Consider the following 15533-nt stretch of genomic DNA (forward strand, 5'->3'; position numbering starts at 1 on the left):
CGTGCCACAAAGAAATTTAGCTAAAAAGCTCCTGTACCATGGCTGGGAAAAAAACCCTGTAATTTTCAGGATGTCAGTGCTGTTACACAACAAACAGTGACCTGTTGCTCGCAAGGTAAAGATGGGAAATCTCTGAATCTGCTATAAAAAGTTGACAAAATACTCACTGTGTTGTTGTGTGGCTGTGGATGAGCAGAAGCCTTTTCGTTTAGAACTGTCTTTGGGTTTTACAAGCTCTTTAAAATTGGAGGTGCCTAGCCATGAAAGAAACTCTTGCACATTACATTCATTTTAGTCTGGATTTTAAGTTTTCTTAATAAAGCAAAATTTGCTTAGAAAATTGTCCAGGGTTTGCTGTTGGAAACCTCCTGGGGACTGAATTGGAATTCATGCCTGTTGTGGAGAGGGATCTCCAGTAGAGATTTCTCTCTGCAGTGGACAGCTCAGTTCAGATCAGGCTTCAGTCTTTTAGAACATGTTTCTCTTCCTCCTTAATGTCAGTATCAGGCAGATGCAGGGTCTGTTGATGGTGTTTTATGGTGATAAGTCAAATTATTAATACAAATAAATTCAGAAAAATTTGCCTGGTATTACTCAAGGTAAAAAACTCTTACAATCTGTGAAACTCACTGAGGGCAACGTTCAGCTTACATCCTCCTGTTGTATTTCCTAGAAAGTGGGTGTATGTTAAAATCCAGATACCTTCATTTATTGTAAAGGTTGGAAAATATTTGCCATTTTTTTCAGATTAATTTTGAGAATTTGCTTGGAAGGAAATTGTAATGAAATGATAATATTTTCACTGTTCTTGTAGGCAACAGCAGATTTCAGGTTATTTTGTTATTCTTCCCTGAAACTTCAGCTGCAAGTTCATCTGTTGAAGGATTTGACATCTGAGAAACAGCATCAGACATACAATATTAATCTAGCAGGTCACAGTTTTCTACAAGGATAAAAAAAAATAAAATGCTGAGCTGTTTAAAATATTATTATGAATTTATGGACATCAGACAACAATCTGGAAACATACTGACTCCATCTGTGATACTGTAGGAACCACTCCAAGTATCACAGTTACTCTAATTCTTGAGGCATTAATGTTGATGATAAACATGAAAAAAAGAGTGTATGTGGAAAGTCAAAAAAAGTAGATATGCTGTGGTGGCAGAAGTGCAGAAAATGCCTTTAATTCTTCCTTGTATACTCTCTATGGGGAGCAACTGTATTCCAAGTCCATTGCTCTGCTTTAAACACTCTGCTGAGTTAAATTATAATTATCCCTTGCTCCCTATTGATAGGTCTGGAGTTTACATGAGTCACGGTGTTATTCTGAAACTCCTACTGGTAATGACACATAGAACTGGGCTCTTAATTTGGCCATCTCAGGTAAATGCCTGAGGTTCAGTGACATGAATCTCCTGGCCTAAAATTTCCTGACTTGGTGTCTCTGTTGGCAAAGGGGGCTGAGAGAAGAATGCCCTGATTCAACAAGGCTCAAGTGAGATTTTTTCATTAAGTTAATAGAAAGGTAGGATAATTTCCTTCAGAAAAAATTACTTTGGAGGTCATCTGAAGCACCCTTAGAAGCAACAGCTGATGATGGCTCCTAGTGGACGATCTGGCTTCTAGTTCCTATCTTACTAAAGGTTATGTTCTTGTACAGGGTGGAGAAACTAAAACAAAAACAACAACAACAAAAAAAAACCAAAAACAAACAAAAAACCCATCTCAAAGAACAAGAACAAAAGCCAAAATCCCATTAAATTTAATGTATCTATGGTGGCTCATTCATAGAACTTGATAATATCATCATGTCATAGTGTGATTAAGAAATAAAACCGAGTGGTTTCACTTGAAGTTTTCTACGTGTAGAAAATTTATATAGGAAAAACAGCTGAGATGATGTAATAGTTTAAGTACTTCTGAAGGTGAGCACTGTGGGACATAGATCTAATTAAACACACCAAAATTAGCATAGAGACAAAGTGTAAAAATAAATAGAATCATATGAGAAGGTTAATTCTAATTAATTTTTTTAAAAAGTCAATTAAAAAAAATATTTAAAACTGAGAAAAATATCTATGTAAAAGACCTTGGGGAGGTTCATTAAAAAGTAATTATATAAGATGAGAAAAAAATTACCCACCTTTTCTGCCTATCTGCAGTCCCAATTGCAGAAGTATCTGTTTAATCTGAAAACTGCATGATCATACTGCTATGAAAAATTCTACAAACACAATGTATTGGTTCTTTCCATACATGTGCATTCCTTAGATGGACTACTGCTTGCTTTTACTGAATGGGAGTGTTTTGGTATAGGAAATTAGATTTTTAATTTTTAATCTAGCATCAGCACTAGACCCAAAGAGTAACTACAGCACATTACTAGCAAAGCTGTCCAGAGGTAAGTTGATCATAATAAATTGAGTAAAACTGCAATGCCAGTTGTAGTTGAAGTGCTATAAAATGGTGCTGCTTCCAGATTGAGGCGTGTCCTCAGTAAATCTCACACTATTGTAACCCACCAGGAAGAGCAAACACAAGGCTACTGAGAGACTGAAGAAATCAAAGGAATTTGTATGCAAGATTTAACAAAACATGGCACTTGATGACACCATTATTCTCTGGTCTTATGACACTGTCTTCTATTTCTCAGACTTTTCCTTTTTTGACAGACTAACCTTAACCATTTGGTTTTGCTGCACTTCCATTCTCTGCTGTGTCTGTCCCTTTTCTATAATAATTCTGATTTCCTTTTGGTGTTTCTCTTATAATACAACATAGGAGAGAATTTCTTGCCTCCCTTCCTGGCTCCAAAGTGTTTTATGTAAAAGCTGATGTGCTCTCAAATGTTCTGTGCATCTCCACTGTTAGAAAGTCAGCCTAAACCTTCAAAAAAATAACTACTTGTTTACAGATTTAGAACAGAAGATAAATCATTTTTTTTTAATCCCTAATATTTGTTTCCTTTCTATTTTTAAAATCTGACAGGCCTAGAGTTGTGGAGCAGTGTCATTAGAGAGTGGCTCCTACAGAATCTGCAAGTGCCCACCTGTGCCAGTTGATGGAAACAGCTACAGGGGTGTGGTGGCCCTCTCAGGGGTATAGGTGCTTCTACCATCCCAACCAATAATTATCAAAATTGGGAAAAGGATAAAAAAGCCTGAGGCTCAGATAGTTTGCTTTTCTAAAAGTGTTTTGCTGTTTGCAGAATACCTCTTGAAAATGAGGCTGGCACACCTCAATTTCTGCAGCTGCTGGCATTGCATCAGCTTTTCATCATCCTCAGTTTCCACTTTTCTTTAGTTTGCTGTCACAAGTCTCCTCTGCCTGATTTTCTTCCTTCCCACACTGCACTGTCCATCTTTACTACAGATGTGGGAAGCAGAGGTTAAACCTCCATTCCCTTTTTTGGTCTGTTTTCAAATAATGATGCCATTATCTTTCAGCAGCAGGACTGGATAGCATTAGGTATCTCCATTCATTCAGTACATCAGTCAAACCAGCCAAAGAATATATTAGATAGAATCACAACTTTATCTGTCCAATACATAATATACCAATGTAGCACAAGAAGGGCTGCTCAAATTGATTGAATTGGTTTTTCCTACAGAGCTGCTTTGTGTGTAGTGGGAAATATTCTGTATCAAACAATCTACATGAACAGCAGCCACGGTGTGACTAATCTCAGCAATGCTAATACTGAATAATCTCAGGAAACTTGAACAGGAGGATCAATGTTCCACTCACTTCATATAAATGGCCTATATTATAAAACCCATCAGATAAAGGCTAGCTACTGCTGCATTTAGAGCTGGAGTTTATGACACAGGTGGGGTGTAGCAAACACAAACCCTGATCTCACAGGCAACCAACCTTGGATCTAAGTGCCTAAAGCCATCAGTAGATGTGTCAGCCACCTTAAAAGAAACAAACACAATTAGAAAAAAGAGCTTCCTTCTGGTTTGCGGTATTTATTAAACAGTGATCTCCATATAAATTTTCCATACTGAACTTTTTTTGAGTCCAACCCTTTAAATCAGTAAGTTAGTCACCTGGGCCAACTGCAGAAGGACAAAGTGTGTGAAGATTCCAGGATGATGGAAGACTGTCAACATTAGCCTGCCGAGAAAATAAAAATCCTAGAAACAGTGCTCAGGGGAGCATGAAATTGCAACTTCTGCTAGGAAAAGCTTTCAGCTGAAGAGAGCTTATTCCAGCTTTCTCTCATGGTGTGCAACAATGCGTTTGCACAATTTCCTTTTCCAGGTTGTATAAGGTCAGAGCTGGTGGCTCTGATGCACCTTGGCTCAGGGAGGAGGGAAGATGAGCTCCAAGGATGCTTCCCAGAGGGAGATGGTGTTTGGCACAGTGGGAGAAGAGTGTGAAGTAGTGACCTGAAGAACGTGAGTTCAGCTCCCAGCCACCACTGCATTTTCATTCTGCAGCTCTCACTTGTGCTGCCTCTACAGTTTGAGCAGTTAGTGATAGAACATTTCTGTTCAGGAAGATCATCTGTTTAGGTCATTTCTTTGGAGGGATGGCTTGGATGTTTTGTTTGTTTCCTGTTTTATTTTTCTTTTTCTTTTTACTCTTTAAGTTCTAAAATCTAGCTGCCAAATAATTCCTCTTCTGTTCTAATTCTGAGGTTTTGTGTACTGGCTTCTCCCAACAGCTGTGCTGCAATGGGGCCTGGCTTTTACTCTGTTTTTCCCCCTTTTCTATCATGCTAAAAATCACACAGACAGAACTTTTTGATTTAGACCTTGGCTGTCTCAAAGAAAGAGGGAATTATTTATAATCAGAGGGGGACAGGTTTTCATCACTGTAGATTGATACATGTTTTAGAGCATTCACCTTTAAGGTGTCCAGAATGCAATCTGCTAGATCCTATGTGGATTGTAAATTTCTAGAGTTTGGCTACTTTTTTTCTTTTTTTTTTTTCTGCTGAGGAAAGTTTTATGATCACTATTACATTATCTTGTCTGTAGTACTGTGGAACTGGGCCCCTTCTTACTATCAGGAAGCCTTTTCTTTACTTTCATACCAATAAAGTGTTTCTCAGACCAGGGTTCATTCCTAATAAGCAACTTGAGAATTTCACCTGAACTAAGAAATATTTTTCCCCTCTGTGTGCCCTAAGCTTCAGAATATCAAGGAGCCTGCATGCTTTGAATCTAAGACAGAGCTTGCAATCTAACAGCTTTTTTATCACCTTCCATCAAGAAAAAGAGCCTCCAGGTGGATTAAGCTGTGTGGATAAGAAGCTTAGAAGGTAGCAGGTGTCAAGTCCCAGTAAAGGTCATTCCATTAGGGCTATTCTCTTCTCAGACATGGCTTTCCTTGTGGACTTGTGTAAAACTGCCACTGAGACATTGGTGCACTGCTTTACAGGGCAGGCATGTTGAGCAAAATGCTGAAGCATGCACAGCATATTTGCCCAGGGATTTTAGGCTGAAGTCTAGCTGTAGGAACGCAGCCCAGATAAAATACAGTGGCACTGCTAGAGACTGGAAGCAGGGTAGGAAAAATAGCTTCCCATGTTTCTGGTCCAGCCATCCAAAAAGGTCCAGATTAGGCAGACAGACAGGGTGTTGACAGTATACCATAGAAAAAGTTGTAAGTTGTTAAAAAGAATTAAGAATCAAAATCCTTGTTGTATTATGACTGAGGGCCTGGAATGAGCTTGGAATATATTTGATGCATCCCATTGTCTATTGTTACTAGATCAAAGGAGAAAGACTGTAAAAATGAGTAAAAACCATGTGACAACTCATGCTGCCAGACATTTCAAGGCATGAGCAGACAGCATTCAGTCAGCGCTCTTGGATCATATTTCTGATTGTATCTTCACAAAAACAAGGATCAGAAACAGAATTTCCTTTTTCTTCTTTTTTCTGTTTTTTTTTTTTTTTTTTCCCTTCAATGGGAATGATGTAACATGAGGAGCCCCAGCCATACACGTACACCTTTCTTGCCCAGACTGCACCGTGGAGCTTTGCCCCTAGGTGTGGGCTTATGGGGGGGTGAGCAGGAGGTGAAGGGTGGAAGAGGCCAGCACAGCACGATGATACTTTCAACATTTGGGAAAGCTGCTCTAAGTGACATCTCAGGAGGAAGAGTTTGAAAAGCTTTAGTCAAACTTGAGCTATTTCAAAGCACACTGTATGAAATCTTGCATGCCTGTTTAAAAATTTAAGCTGAAGAAGTGACTCACAGCAGACAACCATCCTTCTGAAAACTGAACTGGTCTAAGAGAAACCAAACTGCAGGAAAGAAATGGTGGGAAATCTGATCTGATAAGCACAAACAGCAATAAACTCAAAACCTCAATGTACCTGTGAAGGAGAAAACCTGCCATACAGTTATGTTAAGGACATTGCAGAGAAGTCAAATGATTTTGCTTCTTCTATCTTCACTTGAAACATCTTGAGCAAATACCAGTTTTCAGCTAGTAGAGATGAACCATTGATTGATTGACTTGTCAATAAAAGAAATGTTGCTACCAGATGATGTCATGATGATAAACAATCTGAATATACATGCATAAGAGTTGTGAAGGATCTTAAAGTAGACAGGCTGAACCACTGGGAAGAAAGTGCTGGAGGGATCTATTATACCAGAAAACAAAAAGTAGCACAGGCTCTAGTTGTCATATTTTCTGCAAATTTAATATGGCTAGAAAAAATCCGCTTGGGAACTAATTTGGATTTCTGAAAAATTTTTGATCAGCAAGAAGCATTACTGTAAGTTTTGTAATGGGTTTTTCTGAATGTGAGAAGCTCAATGGTGTGAGTGTTAAAAAGTTATTGAACATCAGCTGATCCAAAAGCAATTGCCTGTGTACACGCCCTTAGCCCACAGCAAGAGTGAGGAACTTTGGATTGCATATATCCTCTTCACAGAAACACTGCAACTCTGCTTGGTTTTGTAGAATGGTATAAAAAAAGATGAGTTTAGCATTCCTGTTAACTCTTCCACAAAAACAGGAATCAGAAGTTATTTCTGGAAATTAAAGGAGAGTCAGTTGTAATGGATTAAGAGAATCACTTCATAGGCAATGGATACGTAACCTGGTGGAAATTCCACATATTTCACAGTTCTCATTTCAGGTGAGGTAGACATCTCTGTGCATGATCATATTAGATGGAGATAAAAACAACTCTGAGGGCAAACAGACCTTTAGGCTTTGGAACATAACCTGTGCTCTGAGAAACAGGTTAGGGAGGAAATTTAGGACAGCAAGGACAGTGCTGTGTCCTTCCTGTTCACCAGAGGGATTCCTTTGCTTAAGCACTGTAGATTTTTGTATTGGCTCCCTGATGGAGAGCTTTGTCCAACATGACAATCCCGTGTTTTTTCCTTGTGTGCTATAGCTTTCAGTTGAATCATACATTAGATCATGGCACCATGGTGGACTTCTGCTTGCAGTTACTGACCTTGGCATTTCAGCAGCTCCACTCGCTCCTATTCTTGCTGAATTTTGAAGTCCCTGTTGATTTGGTGGTGCAATTGTTCATGTTTCTTTTAAACATATTCTCTGTGTTGATCCTGCTTGGCAAATGGTAGTGAGCTTGTGAGCTTTGAGGGCTGGCTTAAAACCCATGAGCATCTGAAGACCTTGTGCCTTTTTTTCGCTTTAAATATTTTATCTTCCAGCTTGAAATTATTCATTGGATCAACATGTGAACTGCTCCCATTGGAAAGAGACTGGCTGTGAGGATTTTCCCAGTATTTCTTCTTGAAAGGAGACTGATGTTAGGAGCCACAGTTCTTGTAGCATGGCTGGCATTGAGAGAGCGTTTTCTCCAGAGAGAGACTCTTTGCTTGGGAGCAGCTGCTGCTGGCAAGGCTGACTGGAAGAGATCTTGTCCCTGGTGGTTTTGGGCTGAGTGGAGACCCTGTTGCAGGGAAGTGTTGCTGCTGGAGCAGAGCCAGGCTGGGTGAGTGAGCATGGGAGAGCTGCTCTCACAGAGAGCCTGCCTGTCCCCACGACACCCAGGCAGGGCTCGGGGGGCTGTGCTGCCACAGGACACGTGAAAGTATAACATGAGCTACTGCTATTTGTAAGGTAAAGAAGAAGGAAGTTTATTCTTTAACCCAACTTTTATACTTTTCCAAAGGTGACAGTGGATTGGAGAGTGAATGTGCCACCTCTCCCAAGACAATGGACAAAGCACTAGTACATCAAGTTTCTCCACACCTATGAAGGAATGCAAAACAATATGTTATTTACAAAAAATTATGTGAGAAAGTTTTCCAACAAAATGTAAACTCAGAAGGCTTCAGAAAATCTCAATAATCAGGGCGACAGGGCTGTGGCCAGTGGCGTGTCTCTGGGGATGGGTCTGATTGCTGGGACTGCCACAAAGGCTTTGTGTGTCTCTCTGGGTGTCCAGTGTTTGTTTACGTTGTCTGATGATGATCTGGATCATGTTTGATTTAATTCAGCAGCTGTTATCACATTCAATATTTTAGTGTGTGTTTAATAAACATAGTGAAACCTGCTCAACTCTCCACCTCTATTAGGCATCCCCTGTCTTACAACTTTAAGATATCCCCAAGGTTTTTCTTGCAGTTTTGTCTGACCTTTAGTAAAAGATGCCCTCAGCCAAGCTACTGAGCTTTGCTGCTCCCTTGGGTGAACTGCCTAAGACAGGTTTCAGTCTGTTTCACTAATAATAATTTGGTTTTCTTCAGTGTGAGTCTGTGTTGGTTGTGCATGGTCAGGCTGTTTTGTTCTTTTTTCACTTCTGTTCTGGAGTTGATTTTTACTCACGTGATCCTTTTCTATTCTGCATTGGGTTGCTCAACAATGACAATATATTTAGATTATTTTCTTTCACTGATTTCTTTTAAGAGAAAAAATGCATCTTATGCACAAGATGGAGTTATCTTATGCACATACAAAAATATATACACATACATAATTTATTTACCATATTAGGGGCTACTGTTAATTATTTAACCTCCTTTTTTTTCGCTATTTTAGATTTCAGTGAATGTTTCACATTGTGGTGGATGGTAGATGTCTGGGACTAATATACGATTTTACTTCTGGCACAACTAACTGCTTTGGTGTTTAGAAGTAAAAAAGCAATACCTAGAAATTCAAGATTGGGTTTTATGCTGCTAACCACTCTTATCTAAGGACAGTAAAAGAAAATACCTTCCTGGTATGGGCTAACTGTACAGAAGGAAGCTAATGTGTTCCTAATTAGATAGGAAGGGAAACCAAGGAACATGAAGCTACCTATTCACAGCTAATTTTAGGCTTTTGTTTAGCAGTGCTGACACAGAGACACTGATGTACCTGCAGAGGGCCCTGGGGGTGTGTCAGCTTAAATAATATTCTGTACCCTGTGTCAGAGAGCTCTAGGCCTCAGCTGAAGTGGAATTCAGACTCCCAGACCTCCTTGAAGCACTACTGAGATTTTGGAGTTGGAGCAGAGCTTTTCAGGGTACCATGCTGAACATCTGGGTCTTAAATGTAAGACTGTGCTCACTTTTTCTTTTATTTGTTTTTCTTTTGCAGAATTGACCTGGATCTCCTTTATATTTATTTTTTTAAAATTTTACCCTTGATATCTGTTTTAGCCAGCTCAGTGTTTGTTGGTTAAAAGGCATCAGTCCTGTTCTGTCAATGCAAACTAAACTTTTTTTTTTAACTTTTTTTTCCATGCATAGATTTATTTGATGATGTTGAAAAAGGTGCAGCAGGAAACAAATTGTCAGTTACTTAACAATCTCTCCATCAGCTGGGTTTAGTTAAGGGATTATTTGAGAGGCAGGAAAAATGCATGATGATGGTTTTAATTCTAAATAATCTATGATTACAGAATTATAGAATGGTTTGGAAGGGAGATCCTCTAGTTCTGACTCCCCTGCCATGAGCAGGGACACTTTCCACTATACAAGGCTTCTCAGAGTCCCATCCAACCTGGCTTTGAACACTTCCAGGCTTGGGGAAACCACAACTTTTCTGGGCAATCAGTGACAGCTCTCACCAACATCACAGTAAAGAATTTCTTCTTCCAAATATCTAATCTAACCCAGCTCTTTCAGTTCAAAGCCATTTCTCCTTGTTCTCTCACTCCATGCCCTTGTCAAAAATCCTTCACCAGCACTCTTGGAGCCCATGTAGGTACTGGGAAACCATAGTGAGGTTTCCTTACAGCCTTCTCCTCTCCAGGCAAAACAATCACAGGTGTCTCAGCTGTCTTCACAGCACAGATGCTTCATCCTTCTAATCATCTTCATGACCCTTCTCTTGGCTCCCTCCAGCAGGTCCACATCCTTCCTCTGTTGGGGTCTCCTGTCGCTATGGGACCCGTGGAAGCACAACGCGAGCCACTGCTATTTGCAAGGTAAAGAAGAAGGTTTATTTTTTGACTCTAACTTTTATACTTTTCCAAAGGTGACAGTGGATTGGAGAGTGAATGGGCCACCTCTCCAAAGACATTGGACAAACCACTAGTACATCAAGTTTCTCCACCCCCATGAAGGAATGCAAAACAATATGTTGTTTATAGAAAATGTGTGGGAAAGTTTTCTAACAGAATGTAAACTCAGAAGGCTTTAGAAAATCTTAAGAATCAGGGTGACAGTCTCCAGATCTGGACTCTGGGTAGGAGCAGAATCACCTCCCTTGACTTTCTGCCCAGGCTGCTTTTGGTGCAGCCCAGGATACAGTTCTCTGGCAACCAAAATCTGGGGATTTTGGTAACTCCAGGAATGTATGTGCTGATGCTTGAGCATCTAGTGCTAGTTATACATTTTATTTTTTTTTTTTAAAGAAAGAACAAAAAAATCTCTGGCAATAACTTCTGTGAGGCACATTATAGCCTGAAATGTGTTTTGTGCCAAGAAAGAAGGAATTCAGGAGAGAATCTGAGCAGTAAAATTGCCTTGCTGGTTTTGCTTTGTCTGCAGAGGCTCTGCACAACCTTTTACCTGGTCCTCCCAATGGCAGGAAAAAAAAAAATGGGACACAGGAAGGGGGAATTGGTTGTGATGTGCATATATACATATGAACATGCAGGTATTTCCACATGAATAAAACTATGGTGCTTACTAGAGCTGCATATACCGTCCCAGGCTAGATTAAAAATGAGTTTGCATATATTTTTTGTCAGGATCATTTAATTTAAAAAAAAAGAGCTTAAACATAGGAACAACACACAAAAGAAATCCAATCCCTAAACTTCATGCCCTCATTTTTTTTCTCCCATTGAAACCCAGCAATCTCACTTGTAAATTTATAATCAAGAACAGGTCTTGTTAGCCCACTGGAGCTAGAGGCATAGAACCATTGTATCATTATTATTTGACTTCAGTGTGTTATCTGGTGGTACCCAAATAAAAAAAAAAATAGCTTCAAGTGCATCTTTGAAGGTCTCGCTGTTCACTATGTAAAATGATAAAATTTACTTGGCGTTTTCATCTATCAAAAAAACAAGAAACAGGCAAAAGATGGTTTTTTTTAATGCACTGTCCAGATTTGAGAGTAAGGCTGGCCTTGAATGCATTCAGGGTTCAGGCTATACCTTCTGCACTTCTGTAATCCCAGTGTACAATACACTGCATAAAAGACTTGCTTTTGGCAAGAATGGCATGTGTACAGAGGCTGTATCTCGGGTCAGAGGTATGTGCATCCTTTTGCATCCTTTACTACTTCCTCAGTGCCAGCTGGGGCATAGATTATTTATGTATCATTCGAATCCAAATTCTTCTCTATGTTTTTACACACCCACACACATGTACACTGGGCTCAAGATTTTCCAAAGACAACCATGAGGCTGGAGCCTAAATGAGGTAACTTTTGAAAGGCCTGGTTTTTCAGGGCGTGCTGTATATCTCATGACCCTCATTCTAGATGGCTGAAGTTCATCTGCTCAATGCTATTGTTTCCTTTTGTCAGCAGGTCTCTGAATCCCACAAAATCCCTGTGTTTTGTCACAGGACCCAACTAAGTGTTTTGTCATGGTTGGTGACACTGATAAGAAGAAACCTAGCAAAGCATAATATGCTCACAAAAATTACCTTTCTCCCCCCCTCCAACACATGTAAAATTAGCCAATAAGCCTTGAAGCTGTGCATACCTGATGATTAATTTATGTTATTTTGTGGGTGTTTTTTCTTTGAAAAAAAGCTTCTATCACACTAGATTTACAGCATTGCAGAGTTTCACAATGTTGCAATGCTGTCTTCAATTCAGCCGCTTCATATTGAAATTTCACACACAATAATTGGCTGACCTTCACAGCTATGGCAGAAACTAATTAAAGCTGTAAGGCTTTGCTAGCTATGCTTTTGTGTGAAATGTGAAGTTTGGTGATAATGAAATATGGGGTGCAGATGCTATTGTCTCAGATAGTCTGTGTCCTTGGTTCACACTAATGAAGAACAGCAATTATTAAACAGAATGTATTTTCAACCATTAATTATTTGTGTTTTGATAGATTAAATGTCCCAGCAGCAGCTCCTTCTTCTTCACTTCTTCAAGAAGTCATTCAATGTAATTTTGCAAGCCAATGGGAGAGTGTCCTGAGGATGCTGCATTAGACTTTTACTGCATTTGGAGGATTGGTTTTAGATTCCTTCTGCGGTGCATTGCACAAGAAACTGTGCCACAAATAAAAGAGTGTTTTAAATGGGATGATATAAAAGTTTGGGGATTTCATTCCTCTAGACAGAATCTGAATAACACAATCATTATTTCTGTTGTTAAATTCATAAAGAAGACAGAAATCAGTACATGCAGGGGGCTTTTATGGGCGGATGGAAAAGGGCTGCATCCTGCAGTCCATCTTTCTTACCCCTTTGAATGTGTCCTCTGTGACCTCACTTATTTCGGCGGAAGCAGAAGTTGATTTTTAGTTATGGTTAATTGGCAAAACTGCTCAGATATCTTCTCATTCTCAAGAATGACTGTTGGAAGAACATTGAGAAAAAAATTTTGATTTTCCCCACTGAGCTGAAATGTGGAGTGTGTGTATGTACCAATATCTTTCTGTTATGTTTGTGTGCTTAGGACTACAGTCTCATAACTTGGGAACAGCATTGACTGTAATGCTCAAGAGCCACTATGACTTGTCTTCCAGGCCCCTCCATTTATTCCTCTTTTTTCTTTTTTTCCCTTATACCTCCTGCCAGTCCTTCCCCCTAGTGCTTCGTGAGTTTCATGAACAGCCACTTCTCCTCCCATCTGCTAAGATGATCTAATACCAACATGGTATGGTCTTGTTCTACTATGATCTTGTTCTATCTGTTCAGATAAGCTGGAGGAAGGACTTCACCCTTCCTGGAGACACCCAGCTGGAGCAGCTGCACCTGTGGTTCCTTTGTTCTACACTTGATTCCCCTTTTGGAGGTTGTTGGGTGCCTGCTTGTGGTGCTGTGCTCCGTTTTGTTTTTCCCTTCTCCAGCCTGTAATGCTCTAAAGCTTCCATGCCCACTGCCAGCAGCAGTGGTTGTGTCTGCCAAGCTGAAGTGGGATATGTGCAGATGCCAGCAGTGGCATGTGCATGAATGCTGGGGGGTCATGGTGCTAAAGGCATGGAAGCAATGAAAATCTAGGAGATGCCATTAAAAATCACGACCTTCCCCTTACTTAAGTAACTTATTTTAAAAAACAACAATTAAAAAGACTTTAACAGCAATTAAAAATTCCTACGGAATTTCTCTGGAATTGGGTGGCTCCTTTGAGCATCCCAGCCAGGTCATCAAGTAGCAGAGGACTTCCATTAGAGTGGTGTTTTGTAGAGACTAATGATGTAAATACTTGCTGTTTGCTTCAATACTGTTGCTGTTTCCATGTTCTTAGCATCTGAAACATCCAGTCTTCAACAATTAAATATATGCAGTGATATTAAAAGATTAAACTCTTGTTAGGGAGATACCATTATATTTTTGTCCATTCTTGGAAATACAGTATTGTCCTGTCTGGCAGCCATAATCATATAGGAGAATAATTCTTTATAGAACCAAGTATTTCAGAGGATTCTTTTGTCTAAGCATTCAATTGTGGGTTTGTAGATAATGGCTTAAGAAAAGAGCATATGTATGTGCTACATACTTATGCATCTTGAATAGATACTGTTACCTGTACCTCAAAAACAGAGAAGTTGAACTGAGACAGAATTAAAGACTTCTTATTCCTCCTCACGGGACTGGTGATCCAAGAGTTGCTTCATTTGTTGTTTTTTTGAGTAAGTCTCTCTGAGGGTCTTAGCACTTCAAATACCCAAATATCTTCAGATCAGTAACATACTTCCTCAGCTGGGGATTTTGCATTCTCCAAGCAAGCCAAACAGTAACTTGTTCAGGATTGTCAGTAATGATGTTTACTAGATTTTCCTGCCCCCAGAGTATTCCTTCTGGAGTTAGTGCCAGAGGGAGTCCAGAAATGGTATCAAATCCAGGTAGATGTGGCCAGCTTGGCTCCCAGTGATAAATCCTAGTCTTAAATATGTGTGTGGCTCTTTTCTTCATCAGGCAGGGTTTTCCTTATCCAGGCATCATCCAAAGGCTGCCTGAAGAGCAGCCCTGGATGTAGAGGACATCTACATCCAATGTAGATTCCAATGTCACTGTTGGGCAAAGAGGTTTTCACATGGCTTGGCTTGTGTATATTTATTATCATCTTATATATGCATCTAACAAATTGTACAGACCTTCACCTACATGCATAAAAAACAGAGGTACTGTCAGCAGCTGCTGGCTGAAATTAAGATTGCAAGGTAAAGGAACAATACATCCTGATATCACAGCACTGTTACTATTAAACCAAAGTTTTCCAGTCTTTTCCACTCATGTCTTCTCCAGGTTTTGATGGCATCTTGGCTGTAGCAAGTTGCTCTTTGAACATATAGCACATCTATGGAAAAGTACAAAGCTGTGGATGGGGTGTGTGTGCCTGTGTATGGTTGGGCACACACGCACACCAATTGTACAGTGAGGCAGTTTCGTTTTAGTTTCATTTTACAGCTTCTGATGTTTACTGTGACAAATTTCAGTAAGAAGGGATTTTGTATGCTGATTTATTTGTGAGGCCAGCTGTATGACATTCGTATATTGAATGTTTTTGAGTGACCTTCTTTTTGTGACTTCTGGAAAAGAATCTGGCATAAAAGAGTGAAATTAAATGAGTGAGTCATCTCTTGCACTTAAAATATATTTGAAATCACCAAAAGCTTTAGGTTTTGTGAGCAATATTAAAATTATAGCAGGAAGATGAAATTCAGCATTCCTGATGCAATCTGACAAACACATGGAACACAATTGCTTGTAGCAGTGGTGTTTACAAGGTGCAAAGATGTCAGTGTGCAGGGTAGAGAGGTGAGGTTTTACAGCTCAGTGAAAAGGATATTCCCTGTGATGTAAATATTTTAGCAAGCAGGACTGTAATAAAGTAAAACTAATGAAAGACCAACAAACTACTAATCTTCTAACCCTGGAGAATAAATGAGCTTTTTAAAAAACCCAAGCCCCAGAACTATAAAGAAATTATTTCCAATAGTTTGGCAAACACA

The 15533-nt window shown here is 39.5% G+C and overlaps 1 protein-coding gene across 3 annotated transcripts in view; it reads left to right on the forward strand.

Moving 5' to 3' along the window:
* The window catches only part of LOC146768063 (uncharacterized), a 518279-nt gene that overhangs the window by 372658 nt on the left and 130088 nt on the right, over nt 1-15533 (forward strand). For 2 of the 3 annotated variants that reach the window (XM_085577230.1, XM_085577229.1), the window contains one exon: nt 1-14545. This exon is cut by the window's left edge and continues 18567 nt beyond it. The exons of the other annotated variant lie outside the window; for it this stretch is intronic. The gene's annotated coding sequence lies outside the window, so the exon portion shown is untranslated. Of the gene's footprint in view, nt 14546-15533 lie in introns of those variants that run through there. 3 annotated transcript variants of the gene reach the window in all.

This window comes from Lonchura striata, chromosome 3 (genome assembly GCF_050655825.1).
Source record: "Lonchura striata isolate lonStrDom1 chromosome 3, ASM5065582v1, whole genome shotgun sequence".
NCBI classification, from domain to species: Eukaryota; Metazoa; Chordata; class Aves; order Passeriformes; family Estrildidae; genus Lonchura; species Lonchura striata.